Here is a 13,419-nt window from a genome sequence, read left to right as displayed (position 1 = left end):
AGGTTTTTTTTATATTATTGTGTAAAAACAGGTATAATGTGTCCCCTTTAACTTACAAATTGAGGAATAAATATCAGTCCAATATGTAATGATTTTATATCAATAAATCCTTCTAATACTGGCAACATTAATCAACCAATATTGTGAGGTTTTAACATGACGGTGATCATTTTCTATATTATTAAGAGCTAAATTTCTTTTTTCTGTATTTTGCAAATTTTCATGAATAACAAAAGGCATATTTATTTTTTTTACATTATTTAGTTAAATCACTTTAAAAAAAGATCAGTCTCCACATTTAATCCTGTTGAAATCAAATTAATTCTGAAATTCAACGGAACATATTTACACTAATATGCCAAAAGTCATGGGATACGTACTACTTTCTATTTTACACCAGAGTTCTCCTTTAAGATAAATTTTTAAGAACTTTTTTTAAGAACTTTTCTTTTATCCATCCACAAATTGTTCCTTAGACCAATAATAACACTTGACCTGTTTCTCCGACGCCAATCAGACCCTGATCTCCGTGTCCCATGTGTCACTGCTCCTGGTTCAGACGCCAGCCCGACACAATCTGCTATTGTTCAGGGATCAAGACATCATATGCCTCATACTTGGTCTGGTGCTGGTTCTTGTTTGTGTGAAAATGAAGCACTGCGCTGTAATTCAGGCACTGTGTTCTGTACTGTACTCTACACACGGACACGGCTGTGTATTAGATTTAACTCCACAGATATAATCAGTAGAGTCTCCGGGTTCATGCCTTAAGGCCTGAGAAATATTTTCACCACAAAGCTTTTTTCATTCTAATGAACCTGATTTAAGTTAAAGCCTCTTTTCGTACTTTCGTACTTTTTGTTTCTACACCCATTATCCATTTGTTCAGCTCCACTGATCATATATGACTCTCTGTAGTTGTATAATAATAATAATAATTATTATTATTATATGTAGCCAGAGCTCCAGTACTGTGTGTGTATGGAGGAGCTATTGGATAAAGCAGCTATCAGAACCACACACATCCAGAGCAACCAAGCCTTCATAGCCACGCTGCGCAACATGCAGACACATTATAACCCAATTTATGCAAATACATTACTTAGCATCCATCTACCAACACCATAGCAACCACTTAGAAACTACATAGTAATCAACATGGATACCATAGCAACACCTTAGAAACCACTTAGCAACTGCTTAACAACAACTAAGCATCTGCTTAGCAACAACTAAGCAACCACCACAGACACCATATCAACCACCTAGCAACTGCTCACCAACCACCACAGATACCATAGCAACTACCTAGCAACCACCATGGATACCATAGCAACACTTTAGGAACTACCCAGCAACAACCTAGCAACCACTTGGCAACACCTTAGTAACCACTACAGACACCATAGCAACTACCTAGCAACCACTTAGCAACACCTAAGTAACCACTACGGACACAGTAGCAACACCTTAGCAACCACCATGGATAACATAGCAACACTTTAGGAACTACCTAGCAACCACTTAGCAACACCTTAGTAACCACTACGGACACCATAGCAATGCCTTAGCAACCACTAAGCAACACCTTAGCAACCACCACAGACACCATAGCAACCACCTAGCAACCACCACAGATACCATAGCAGCACCTGAGCATCTGCTCAGCAACAAAATAGCAACCACCTAGCAACAACTTAGCAACCACCACAGATACCATAGCAACACCTTACCAACCATCAAGCAACCACTTAGGAACATTATACCAACACCTTAAAAACAATATAGCAACCACCATGGACACCATAGCAACACTTTAGCGACCACTTAGAAACTACATAGTAACCAGCATGGATACCATAGCAACACCTTAACAACCGCTAAGCAAAACCTTAGCAACCACCACAGACACCATACCAACCGCCTAGCAGCCACTTAGCAAGACCATAGCAACCACCATTCCTGCGTTTCCTTCTGTATCTGTATCCTCCTTATTTTCACCCTGTTCCTAATTACTTAGAACCCACAGGAGAGAAAACCACCCTAATGAATTTAAGAAATGAAGGTTAGTTAATCCGAAACATTTCAAGAACTTTGAAAGTAAATTTTTTTTTTTAATAAAGCAATTGAGTGAGAAGGTGTGTCTAAACTTTCAAAAACGTTATGATGATGAAACTGGCACTCATCAGGACCACCCCAGGAAAGGAAGCGCAAGAGTTTCCTCTGTTGCACAGGATAAGTTCATCAGAGTATTTTTTTCACTTTACTTTAAAGTTATTACATGATTTCTTATGTGTTTCTTTAGAGTCTTGATCACATTTATATATATATATATATTATTTTTTAGGTTCAGGGCTTCAGTCTGTAGGCACTGCCTGTGTCTTTAAAAAAAACAACACACTCCCTAAAAACGACTGGGGAATGATGTCAGGCTAGTCCATGTGAGCTGCAATCACTTCCTGGCCTGACTGAGAGAGAGAGAGAGAGAGAGAGAGAGAGAGAGAGAGAGTGTGAGCTGAGTGTGTGTGTGTGTGTGTGTGTGAGAGAGAGCTGAGTGAGAGAGTGTGTGTGAGAGAGAGTGTGTGTGTGTGTGTTCAGTAAGTAGTTTGGATGTGGTAGAGGGGAGAGGGGAGCCGGGCAGTGGAGCTGGAGTGTATGGAGGAAGCGCAGTCTGGGTAAATAAAGCGCTTTTTTATTATTTAATATTATATAATATTTTATACACTGTGTTTCTGCTGCTGGATCTGTGCAGCTCTGCTGCTGTGCTCGCATATGGTTGCCATGTTTTATTTCCTACTTCTGGTGGCTGTGTGTGATTGATAATAACTCTGTAACATGGGAATAATAATAATAATGATATTAATAATAATAGCGCTGTTAGTATAGTTAGTATAGTATAGACAGCAGTGTGTGTGCAGCTGGCTCGCGCGTGTTTTTTTTTTTTTTGTTTTTGCTGTTTTAGTGCTTTTTTTGTGGCTTTTTTATGTTTAATCTCTTGTTTGGTACAGCTCGTGCCCGCCGCTGGCACGCGAAAAGAGCGAGAAAAAAAATAAAAAAAATACGCGTTTTTAGCGATGTGATGGAATGCGCGCGCCTGCGCTGCACGATACGACACGCGCCCGTTGCGTCACCGCGTGCTTAATAATGCCCAGTGTACGAACTGCAGCGCTGTTATACACACTGTACTATATATATATATATATATATGAGTGTATATACTGTATTAGGGATAGTCCACTGTATAGGTGCAATATGCTTGTTGTATCTCTTTTAAATTAAACTTTTTATTTTTTTATTTTTTATCTTTTTCCAACTCTGAATCTAAATCTAACACATTTACATATATAAAAAAATAAGAGAGCACTTCAGTTTCTGAATCAGTTTCTCTGATTTTGCTATTTATATGTTTATGTGTGAGTAAAATTAACATTATTGTTTTATTCTATAAACTACAGACAACATTTCTCCCAAATAATTCCAAATAAAAATATTGTACTTTAGAGGTTTTATTTATAGCCGAAAATGAGAAATGGCTGAAATAACAAAAAAAAGATGCAGAGCTTTCAGACCTCAAATAATGCAAAGATAAAAACAAGTTCATATTCATAAAGTTTTCAGAAATAATCAATATTTGGTGGAATCACAGTTTTCATGCATCTTGGCATCATGTTTTCCTCCACCAGTCTTACACACTGCTTTTGGATAACTTTATTCTGCTTTACTCCTGGTGCAAAAATTCAAGCAGTTCAGCTTGGTTTGATGGCTTGTGATCATCCATCTTCCTCTTGATTATATTCCAGAGGTTTTTAATTTGGTAAAATCAAAGAAACTCTCTTTTTTATGTCCAGAGATGTATATGGATGCACATTGTATTTTACTAAAATGTGCAAAGTATCATTTTTATCTTTTCAAGAAGACCCAAACCTGAAATTGATCGAAGTTGTTATTATACGTTTATTAAACAAATGGATAAACGATAAACCAAACAGAATAGGAATAAGCGGTTTACATTAGCTAATATTTACATTAATAAATCAATAAACCAGGGGATTCTACTCACTCCTGTTACTGGCACTGAGTCCTGTTACTGGAACTCACTCCTGTTACTGACACTCACTTCTGTTACTGACACTCACTCCTGTTACTGACACACACTCCTGTTACTGACACTCATTCCTGTTACTCAAAACATAAAGATTACAGGAATGAATGTCAGTGACAGAAATTAGTTTTTAGCATAAAATCATGAAAAATAGCTAAATGGTGGCTACGCTAACAGCATGAGCACATTCTAGTGATTTTCCCCAAATTTGCATTTTAAAATTAAACCAATAAGATGTAAGAATTAATTTAGGTAACAGGACTGAGTGATGAGATTGAGCTCCTCAGTCATTAAAGTTACAATAAGATCAAATATACAGAAAAAAAATAATGAGGAAACTTTGGAAATCTTGTTTTGCCCATGACCTTTAGAAGAACCAGCTGATGATGTCACTTCCTGCTGTAGATGTGACTTCCTATTGTAGAATGTTCCAGATGTTTCAGATGATCAGGGTAATGTGTTACGGTAACAGGACTGAGTGAAACACAACAGGGACACAAATAAAATGTGTATTTTATAACTTAAATATTATGGATTTATTAGTCAAAATGCATATTTTAAAGCATAGATGGGAATTGCATCTTTGATTGCTTTTAATAATTATATTTCATGGTAAAGTCTATAGTTTTAGAGAGTGTGGTAAGCTTACTATGGACTTACTAATACTACTTTAAGTTGCAGACTAGGTGTGGGCGATGTTGCCCTAAAATATTATCACAATATTTTTTTAGGGGTATAATTGTGATCACAATATTCTCGCCGATATGACAAAACATGTTCAAAATGTTCTAATCCATATTATGAGAGGAAAGAACTCATGATGAAACTGGCACTCATAAGGATCGCTCCAGGAAAGGATAGAAGAGCGAGAGTTTCCTCTGTTGTGCAGGATAAGTTTATCAGAGTTACCAGCCTCAGAAACTGCTAAAAGTTATTAAGTTAACACTTTACAGAGTATTTTGGTTTGTTTTTAATACTTTTAAGTTTCTACATGATTTCTTATGTATTCCTTTCTTCATAGTCTGATAGATCACTTCACTATTCATTTACTATGTAGAAAAGAAATAATAAAATAGGTTGTAATTGGATATTCAGCTAAACCCTGCTCCAGTGTGTATAACTACTGTAGTAAAGTACGAGCTAATGCTAATGCTAACTCAGCAGTGATTTAGAAGGTGTGTGTGTGTGTACAGTATAGAATAGCTGGTGGTTTAGTTAGCGTGGATTTGGACGATGACTAACGTGAAGAAAGGAAGTCTGCTCATAGGAGAGAGTGTATATCTGCACGGAACCTGATGACCCATGCGAGTGTGTATGTGTGTGTGCGAGTGTGTGTGTGAGTGTGTGTGTGTGTGTGCTGTTTGCTGTCTGGTTTCCAAGACATGTGACTGTGCACAATGCTGCCTTTCCTATGCAACTAGTGTGTGTTCATCATGGCATTTCCTGCACTCTCTCTCTCTCTCTCTCTCTCTCTCTGTCTCTCTTTACCTTTCTCTCTCTTTCTTTCTTTCTTTCTTTCTTTCTTTCTTTCTCTCTCTTTACCTCTCTCTCTTTTCTATTCTCTCTCTTTCTTTCTCTCTCTCTCTATACCTCTCTCTCTTTACTTTCTCTCTCTTTCTTTCTCTCTCTCTATACCTCTCTCTCTTTATACCTCTCTCTCTCTATACCTCTCTCTCTTTACCTTTCTCTCTCTTTCTTTCTCTCTCTCTATACCTCTCTCTCTTTATACCTCTCTCTCTTTATACCTCTCTCTCTTTACCTTTCTCTCTCTTTCTTTCTCTCTCTCTATACCTCTCTCTCTCTTTATACCTCTCTCTCTTTACCGTTCTCTCTCTTTCTTTCTCTCTCTCTATACCTCTCTCTCTCTTTATACCTCTCTCTTTAGCTTTCTCTCCCTTTCTTTCTCTCTCTCTCTATACCTCTCTCTTTACCGTTCTCTCTTTATTTCTCTATCTCTTTATACCTCTCTCTCTTTAGCTTTCTCTCCCTTTCTTTCTCTCTCTCTCTATACCTCTCTCTCTTTACCGTTCTCTCTTTATTTCTCTATCTCTTTATACCTCTCTCTCTTTAGCTTTCTCTCCCTTTCTTTCTCTCTCTCTCTATACCTCTCTCTCTTTACCTTTCTCTCTTTCTTTCTCTCTCTCTTTACCTTTCTCTCTTTCTTTCTCTCTCTCTATACCTCTCTCTCTTTATACCTCTCTCTCTTTACCTTTCTCTCTCTTTATTTCTCTCTTTATACCTCTCTCTCTTTACCTTTCTCTCTCTTTATTTCTCTCTCTATACCTCTCTTTACCTTTCTCTCTCTTTATTTCTCTCTCTATACCTCTCTCTTTACCTTTCTCTCGCTCTATACATCTCTCTCTCTCTCTTAACCTTTCTCTGTCTTTCAATTCAATTCAATTCAATAAAGCTTTATTAGCATGACTGTAAATTACAGTGTTGCCAAAGCATTATAACAATGAACAACACAATGTTATATGAAAATACATAACAGACACAATAACATTTATAACAAAAATAATTATTATGATTATTATATTAATAATTATATTATTGATCAATAATTATAATTTTATAATAATAATAATCATTTTCTCTGGGATGGGGTCTGTCTATCTCTCTCTCTCTCTCTCTGTAGTATTTCTGGAGTATTGTTATCTCTATCTTGGTCACAGGAAACACAGGTGAATACAACTGACTGAATACAACCTAGACAGACGCCAACAGTCAGATGTTCATCACTATCTTGGCAGCACTGAATACTAAATAAACAGAATAGTAAATAAAATAACATTGCTGTTCCCGTAAATGAGCTGCTGGAGCTCCTTCACAGCGTCAACCAGCAGCTCAGTTTCCTCTGCTGAGAAGAGTTTGTTGGACACGTCCAGGTAGCTGCACCGTTACAATAGCAATCTTAAAGAGAATAAAGAGCAAGAGATATTCTGATTGATTTAAGCAATAGTGCCAATATTACACCTTATAGCAGGAACCTCAAGTGTATTATTGCGATTATACCACAGTTCCATTATCGCTGTTTATTGAAAGATTTTAAAGAGTTAAAGAGGAGGAGAAAATACGATCTGTTTGGTTATAAAAACTCTGCCAATTAAAATAGTTAATAAATTGCTGCTCTGTTTGTAGCTGCGCTATTTGGTTTGTAAGCGCTGCATTGTTGCTAGGTTACCTGTTTGTGGCGGAGTAATACATGGAGAGCTTTGGTTACAGTGCATTACCGGCTGATAACGGCACTCATAGAATGCCTCTAACTGTGTTATACACCTAAAATTAACCACACCCATGATTAATAAAGATAATTACAAATTTCAACCAAACTGAACTGCTTGAATTTTTGCACCAGGAGTAAAGCAGCATAAAGTTATCCAAAAGCAGTGTGTAAGACTGGTGGAGGATAAATGCTCTAAATGAGAATATTTTTATTTGGAATTTGGGAGAAATGTTGTCTGTAGTTTATAGAATAAAACAACAATGTTCATTTTACTCAAACATAAACCTATAAATAAAAAAACCAGAGAAACTGATTCAGAACTTAAGTGCTTTCTTCATTTTTTATTATTAATAATAATAATAATAATAATAATCTTACTGATTGATTAGTTGCTTTCCTTCCTTTTTTAACATGGAAATCATTGCGTGATTATTATAATTTTCTAGACTTTTTATTAAATTCCTTTTATCAATTTTGAGCCGAACAAGGTGTACTTTTCCCGTCGTTACGATAGCAAAGACCCACTGTCATGCTCTAAATCGAGATGCACGGTTAATGTCTGGTCTTTAGAGCACTAAAATTGGGTCCTAAGTCATTAATCTAAATTAAATGTGATCTAAATTAAATGTAATTAATTTAGATTAATTAATCACAGAGCATGTAATTAACTAAATACATTTTTTAATCAATTGACAGCCGTAATAAAGCAAAATTCAGACTGCAAACATGATTTAACTGACCGACTGTATTTTAGTGTTCCTGGTATTGTGAGATAACAGAACTGCAGTTTCTTCCCTGGCATCTTATCATGCTTATACATTCTTTCTTTCTTTCTGTGTGTGAGTGTGTGTGTATGTGTGTGTGTGTGTGTGTGTGCGTGTGCAGTAGAGATTTAACAGGATTGTGTGTATGGTTAGCGCCGTGGCGCTGCGATTGTGCCCGCTGGGTACCCGTCAGTATTAAATACAGCTGTTACTGCAGCAGGCCTGAGAACTCAATACACACCGGATACGTCCGAGCTGCCTTTATAAAACCCTACAGCAGCTCAGAGAGGATTTATATAAACTTTATATTAAACATCTACACTTACACTTAACCCCTCACACTCTCAGCGTACACACTGCAGAACTCTCTATAATTCATACTGGATTTTAAACATGTCAGAGTAGCTCTAAATACTGAATAACTTACAGTAACTGAGCATTCGTTGTAGTTACTGAACAGTTTTAGTGGCGGCAAAATAAATCATAACGGATACTCGATAATCCATAGTGAGTGAGTGATTAATAATGCATAACAGTTGTAATAATGAGTAATTCACAGTGGATACTGAGCAAATTGACTGTAGTAGATCATGAGAGATCACAGTGTTTTTGAATGATTCATTGTAGCTTCTGAATAATTCACAGTGGATACTAAACAAGAAATAATATGTACTGTAGGGCTGTCCCTAACGATTATTTTTTAAACGATTATTCTAACGATTATTTTTTTCGATTAGTCGACTAATCTATTCATTGAGAAACATATTTAAATAATTATTATTTTACGTTTTAAAGCAAACGATAAATTACTATATTTATATATAATAACAACAACAACACAAGCCTACTAAACCAAACCCCACACTTATAATCACTTACATGTGCAGCACGTTGTTTAGATCTATAACGCTAAAAATGGATAAGCTCCCATACACCACAACCGTGTGTTGTTTTCTGTGACCGCTAGATTTTGTGACCACTGGCAAGTAGTTCTCAGCAGACCGGTGCACTGGCCGATTCGAAACGTGTTCGTTTCTAATGTTTACCCCGACTGGCCAAAACGGTTCAGTTTAGGGCTGAGGGTAAGGTGTAGGTATAGAAAGCTTCCGTTTTGCCAATGAACGCTCATAACCGTGAGCACTGGTCACAAAATTCCGACGGTGACAGAATACGGTGTGACACCGCAGCGCCGACGGCGCTAGCTAAAATAACTTAAGGCAGCTAGCTTAGCTAAACACCTGAACTTATGAATAATGCTACTGTTTCTGGAAACTATATATATAAATATAAACCAAAAATGTATAATTTCTGCCTGTGGCAGGTTTAAAACCTTTGGTAGACAGTCTTAAGTCTTTTTAAGGACACCCGCGGAGACCCTGATGTAAACGGTAACTTACTGTGTGACCCTGTTGACATAGTGCTCCTGGATGTTTGCGCTTCAAGTGCTCCTTTTGCACATATGGCAGAGGACCACATTGTTGCCCTTTTGCGTGAAATGCTCCCAAACTTTAGATGCCCGCTGGCGTTTTTTTGTAGCTGGAGATTGCTCTCCGGAGTCCAAGCTCTCTAGAGCTTAGATTCTCTGCCCAAACCCGACATGACCCGAGGCCCGCCCGTAAATCCGACCCGGGCTCCAGAAAATAGTCCGAGATGTAGGCGTCTGTTTTTTAATTATATTTTTATTTTTAAAAAAAAAAACGAAAATAACGAAAACTGAAAGTGAAACTAAACTAATTTATTTATAAGCGCTGTTTTCACTACCGCAGTTCTACAGCGGGGGTGTTGTGCCGATTCTGTCCGCGAAGCGGGAGTCAGATTCAGCAGAGAGTCGGATTCGGCACAAACGCGGCGGCACCTCGCGGTCCGCGGTGTCAGTTGTAAGCGCTCGCGCTAGCCGCAAAATACAACAGAAAACACTGAGGGAGCTGCAGAATTATGAATGGGACTAGAATAGGAGCACGAGGAGATCAAAGAGAACCTTCACCTGTGAGTAGTTCTCACCAGAACACGCAAATCTCTCTCTCTCTCTCTCTGTGTCTCTCTCTCTCTCTCTCTCTCTCTCTCTCTCTCTCTGTGTCTCTCTCTCTCTCTCTCTGTCTCTCGCACGTGAACTCCTCCGCGTTTGACCTGCAGAACTGTGTTTAGCTGTTCTTAAAAATCATTTTAATTAAATAATAGTTCTATGCTTCTATGTTACCGTGTTAATTAACATAATTCTGATCATATTTCGCTCATTAAAACAGCCCGAAAACAGCCAGTTGGAATTTTTGGGCCCGATCTAACCTCTAATGCTCTCCACAGGCGCCGCCATGTTTACGACGCGCCGACGCACGTTATGCAAATCGATGTATTTTTGTAATCGATGACGTCGATTATGTCGACGCGTCGCCCCAGCCCTAATGTACTGAATAATTTATACTGGTTGCTTAATAATTCACAGTGTGTTCTGAATAATGCATAGTGTGTACTAAATAATTTTAAATGGATACTGAATAATTCATAGTGGATACTAAATAATTTATAGTGGATACTGAATAATTTATAGTGGTGTTACAGTTACTAATGCCAATCTTTTAGCAGTGGATACTGAATAATTCATAGTAGATGCTGAATAATTCATAGATAGTGGCTGAATAGTTCATAGTGGATACTGAATAATTCATAGTGAATACTGAATAATTCATAGTGGATACTAAATAATTTATAGTGGTGTTACAGTTACTAATGCTAATCGTTTAGCAGTGGATACTGAATAATTTATAATAAATACTGAATAATTCATAGTGGATACTGAATTATTCATAGTAGATGCTGAACAATTAATAGTAGATGCTAAATAATTAATATATAGTGGCTGAATAATTCATAGTAGATGCCGAATAATTCATAGTAAATGCTGAATAATTCATAGTGGATACTGAATAATTTATAATGGATACTGAATAATTCATGGTAGATGCTAAGTAATTTATGGTAGATGCTAAATAATTCACAGTAGATGCTGAATAATTCATAGATAGTGGCTGAATAATTCGTAGTGGATACTGAATAATTCATTGTTGATGCTGAATAGTTCATAGTGGATACTGAATAATTTATAGTGGATACTGAATAATTCATAGCGGATACTGGATAGTTTATAGTGGTGTTACAGTTACTAATGCTAATCTTTTAGCAGTGGATACTGAATAATTATTAGTAGATACTGAATAATTCATAGTGGTTGCTGGATGAGGCATAATATACTGTAAACTAATAAATCTATAGTGGATGTTGAATAGTTTGTAGTTGATAGTAAATTGCTGTATATCTCCATAGCTGTAGATCTGAATAGCTGTATATCTATATATCTGTATAGCCGTATATCTATATAGCTGTAATCTGTATATCTGTATAGCTATATATCTATATAGCTGTATATCTGTATATCTATATAGCTGTATATCTGTATAATTGTATAGATGTATAGCTATATAATCTATATAGCTTTGTACCTATATAGCTGTATAGCTGTATATCTATATAGCTGTAATCTGCATATCTGTATAGCTATATATCTATATAGCTGTATATCTGTATATCTATATAGCTGTATATCTGTATAATTGTATAGATGTATAGCTATATAATCTATATAGCTTTGTACCTATATAGCTGTATAGCTGTATATCTATATAGCTGTAATCTGCATATCTGTATAGCTATATATCTATATAGCTGTATATCTGTATATCTATATAGCTGTATATCTGTATAATTGTATAGATGTATAGCTATATAATCTATATAGCATTGTACCTATATAGCTGTATATCTGTATAATTGTATCGATGTATAGCTGTATAATCTATATAGCTTTGTACCTATATAGCTCTATATCTGTATAGCTGTATATCTTTATAATTGTATAGATGTATATCTAATAGCTGTATATCTATATAGCTGTATATCTATATAGCTGTATATCTGTATAGCGGTATATCTATATAGCTGTATATCTGTATAGCTGCATATCTATATAGCTGTATATCTGTATAGCTGTATATCTATATATCTGTATATCCCCATATCTGTATATCTATATAGCTGTACATCTCCATAGCTCTATATCTGTATATCTCCATAGCTGTATATCCGTTTAACTGTATAACTGTGTAACTGTATAGCTGTATATCTATATAGCTGTATGTCTGTATAGCTGTATATCTCTATAGCTGTATATCTATATAGCTGTATATCTCCATAGCTGTATATCTGTATAGCTGTTTAGCTGTATAGCTGTTTAACTGTATAGCTGTATAGCTATATAATCTATATAGCATTGTACCTATATAGCTGTATATCTGTATAATTGTATCGATGTATAGCAGCTGTATAATCTATATAGCTTTGTACCTATATAGCTCTATATCTGTATAGCGGTATATCTTTATAATTGTATAGATGTATATCTAATAGCTGTATATCTATATAGCTGTATATCTATATAGCTGTATATCTGTATATCTGTATATCTATATAGCTGTATAGCTGTGTATCTATATAGCTGTATATCTATACAGCTGTATATCTGTATAGCTGTATATCTATATATCTGTATATCCCCATATCTGTATATCTATATAGCTGTACATCTCCATAGCTCTATATCTGTATGTCTCCATAGCTCTATATCCGTTTAACTGTATAACTGTGTAACTGTATAGCTGTATATCTATATAGCTGTATATCTGTATAGCTGTTTAACTGTATAGCTGTATAGCTATACATCTATATAGCTGTATAGCTGTTTAACTATATATCTGTATAGCTGTATATATGTGTGTGTTTTTACTGTATAGCTGCAGTATATATATCCCCGGTGTTGGCATGTTCTCTCACACACACACACACACTCTGCACACACACACTCTCTGCACACAAGGCCATGTTTTGCTTTCCCCACGCCGGCCTTTAACAGCACCGTGCTCTGCTTGGCGTGGTGCCAGCGTGGGGATGACGTGCAGCAGCTGTATTTTTGCAGTGTGTCCCGGGCTGCCCTCCTCCAGCACTGCTCTACCAAACATTCCTCCCGGGGGCTGAGGGGGGCCGAGGGGGGCCACGCCGAACCCAGCCGGGCTTTAAGTTTACTTTACATACCGTGTCCCGCCGTGAACCCTCACAACCCCCCCGAACCCCACGGCAGCCCCCCGGCCCACCGCAGCATGCTCTTCCTACCCACAACTCATTAGGCCTGCGCTCTGTAATGGCTCCATAAGCTTCACTCTGAGGTGCCAGTTTATCGGAAACACCAGCCAGGCTGTTACTGTAAACTTTATCAGCCCCCT

General features: G+C 36.8%; 1 protein-coding gene across 1 annotated transcript in view; it reads left to right on the top strand.

Annotated features, from left to right (window-relative positions):
- Positions 1–2,586: 2,586 nt before the first annotated feature.
- The window catches only part of LOC103043869 (nucleus accumbens-associated protein 2), a 98,533-nt gene continuing 87,700 nt past the window's right edge, over positions 2,587–13,419 (top strand). Inside the window, exon 1 of the mRNA XM_022666325.2 lies at positions 2,587–2,675. The gene's annotated coding sequence lies outside the window, so the exon portion shown is untranslated. The remainder of the gene's footprint in view (positions 2,676–13,419) is intronic.

This window comes from Astyanax mexicanus, chromosome 1, assembly GCF_023375975.1.
Source record: "Astyanax mexicanus isolate ESR-SI-001 chromosome 1, AstMex3_surface, whole genome shotgun sequence".
In the NCBI taxonomy this organism is placed as follows: domain Eukaryota; kingdom Metazoa; phylum Chordata; class Actinopteri; order Characiformes; family Acestrorhamphidae; genus Astyanax; species Astyanax mexicanus.
Note: the sequence above shows the minus strand (reverse complement) of the source record. Positions and strands in the feature narration are given on the sequence as shown.